We start from the raw sequence: 3,209 nt of genomic DNA, 5'->3' as shown, positions 1-3,209 counted from the left end.
ATCAACTCTCTCCTCTTATTTAAAGGAAGCTTTGGGGCTTGAAGGAGGTTACTCATGCTTGTTGAATAACTCCTTGTCATTGCCCAAAGCTTCCAAGCCTACTCTCTTCCTCCTAAACCTAAGTTCATCATTGTAAAGAGGAAGAGATCCTTTGTGAGAGGTTTGCTCCACCGAGAAGGAGAAAGCTCTAGCTGGAGATTGCCGGGGATTGATCCACCGAAGGATCAAGGGCTCGTCCACCTCAAGGACACGCCGTGGAGTAGGAGCAAGCAATCTCCGAACCACGTTACATCGAGCTTGTTAGCGATTTGGTATTCTTTCTTTATTGTTTTCATTAGTTAGTTGTATTTCCGCGTGTGCACTAATCTTTTGTAGAGAAGAAAAGAAGTTGGGGGTGACCTAGCTATCCAACCCCTCTTCTAGCCGGCCGTCCGATCCCTTACAGATGCCTCCATGATGGTCCAAGGCGCTTTCCATCAGATAATTTTTATCCATGTGAAGATAAAACTCTATCTTCACTAACGATCACCGGAAGATGCCTTCCATGGGTTGGAAGGTGCCTTCACACTATTCATCAAAGGCACCTTCCAAGCCATGGAAGGTGCTTCCATAAGGCATATCAACATCTTAGCTGGTCTCTTTGCATGGGTGATGCTCCAACTAATCAGAGTTGACCTCACCTGAATCCATCTCTGACCTTCTCCTCGAACAGGCTTCCTCCCTGACTTCTCATCCCTCGAACACCATGCACATCCTTCTTGTCCATCGGTGTACTCTTCCACAGTATCTCGTCCCTCAGATGCACCGTGCCCATTAGCTTTTTTCCCCATGTCATCCTTCTTACTAGCTACGTCTTCTATTTGACTTCTTGTGTTCTTAAGCTCCTGCACACTTAGACATAAGGATCAAATACACAGGACCTAACTTAACTTGGTTGACTATATCAAAACTATCATGGTGTACATCAAATCAATAACCTTCGGATGGAAGAAGACGAATCAGTTGCTCATCTACATAGAAGAATCAAGGAGCTAATCACCAGATTAACAAGCCTTAGAGAAATGGTATTTAATCGGGACACGTAAAGGTATACTTTAAATGCATTCCCGAGAACACCGAAATGGACAAGAATAGTAGGTTCCTACCATATCTTCAAAGACATCAAAGTAAGTACAATAGAAAACCATTTTTCTTCTTTTGAATTACACAAGTTTCAATGTGCAAGACAAAGAAAGGGACCAAGTTAAAACCTAGCACTGTAAGCCTAGAAGAGCGGACCAGAATCAGACTCATCAATTGATAAAGATAAAGCAGCCTTCATGGTAAGAAAATTCTCTAAGTTTTTTAAATCTAATAAATTTAAAAAGTTGCAAGCCAAGAAGTTTGTTCGGGGAAAACAAAAAGTAAGGTGCTACAATTGTCAAGAAGGACACATCAAGGATGACTGTCCGAAATTAAAAAAGAAGGAGAAGAACAAAGTGCCAAGCAAATCAAAGCACAAACTGGAGGGGAAGCATGTTAGACTAGCACTCATGGCGAGTCACCAAGAAGAGAGTATCAATGAAGGGGAAGCTACATTTGAGGAAAGTAGCAGAGAAGGGGGAGCATCCAACTTTGAACATGATATGGTATGTGAGGTATGCCTTTTGCCCCCTAATCAACTTTATTCTGGAATAATATTAATGAATAAATCTTTATGTAAACTAAAATTTAAGAATAATAATTTAAAGAAGGAAAAATATGGATTTGAAAAGAGAATTAGCTAATGCATGTCTACTAGAATTGTTTGACAAAATTAAATTTGAAAATGATAAATTAAAGGAACAAATAGAATCTTTGAAAAATGACTATGCATGTTCAACTAATTCATGCAATTTAAATTTTAGAAATTACAGATAGCTCAATTGGTATATCAGAAACTATAGGGTTAAGTTAGAAAAATCCCTAGAAATTATGTTCCATCAAAATTTTTGATTAATCTAATAGGAAATAATTTATATTGGATTCCCAAATTATGTCTAGTATAATTTAAAATTAATCTTATGCATGCTTCAAATTTTAATGTTTTTATCTTACACATTATTTAAACAAGTAATTTAAATACCTACTATTTGTATTTTGACTTGAATGTTTTTTTCTATTCTATTTAATGATTTAATCTACAAACAAAAATTTTTTGAATTTTTTCTGTTAAATTATTTTATATGAATATTTTTTTTTTAACAAAAATGGTATTTCAAAAATTAAAACTATTTTATAGACTTATTTTTTAAAAAAATTATTTTTCTATTCTAAATGTAATGCTTTCTATCATAATAAAATTTTTTGATATTTTTTGAATTTTATCTAAATTATTTTCTAAAAAGTTAATTTTTAATAAAAAATTTAGGAAAATAGAAATTTAGGAACTTTAATTTTTATAGTATTCAATAATCTATTTTTTATATTCAAAAAATTTTAGAAGAGTTTTTAGAGTTAAAAAATATTTTTAAGATTTATCTAAATTCAGTTGTTTTGTTAAAATAAATTTATTTTGTTCGTTAAACTAATTATTTTTTCTGTGAATTTTTTTACTCATATAAATTATTCTATTTATATTTGACAAAAAGTTACAAGATTTTTCAAAATCAAAAACTAATTTTTTAAAATTATTTTTTGTCAAATAGAAAATTAATTAGTAAAAATATAATATTTTTAAAAATTATTTCTAAAAAATATTAGCTTACTGATAATTTCTGTTATATACCGCTAGAAAAATATTTCAAATTCTTCTAATAGTTTATTTTACTTTTTTCAATTTTTTTGATGTGATCAATGGGGGAGAAATATGTAAAAGTTAAGGGGGAGAAAGGATATTTTTTCTTTGTACAAATTTTATAATTTTATTAACTTACTTAATTCATTGCATTGTAATATTTTATTTTAATTGCAGCTTCTTTACTTCTTTATATAATCATGTTATTACCTTTTGTTTAACACTAACTTTAACTTGGGTTGATGCATATTAAAAAGAGGGAGATTGTAAGTACCTTATGGTAGTTTTGATGTGGTCAACTACATTAAGTTAGGTCATATGTATTTGATCCTTGTGTCTAAGTGTGCATGAGCTTAGGAGCACAAGAAGTCGAGCGGAAGACGTAGCTAGCGAAAATGATGTCACGGAAAAAGATTCGATGGGATCGGTGCATCCGAGGGACGAGATGTTACGA

Source organism: Zingiber officinale, chromosome 1A (genome assembly GCF_018446385.1).
Source record: "Zingiber officinale cultivar Zhangliang chromosome 1A, Zo_v1.1, whole genome shotgun sequence".
In the NCBI taxonomy this organism is placed as follows: domain Eukaryota; kingdom Viridiplantae; phylum Streptophyta; class Magnoliopsida; order Zingiberales; family Zingiberaceae; genus Zingiber; species Zingiber officinale.
This window is presented reverse-complemented; position numbering follows the sequence as displayed.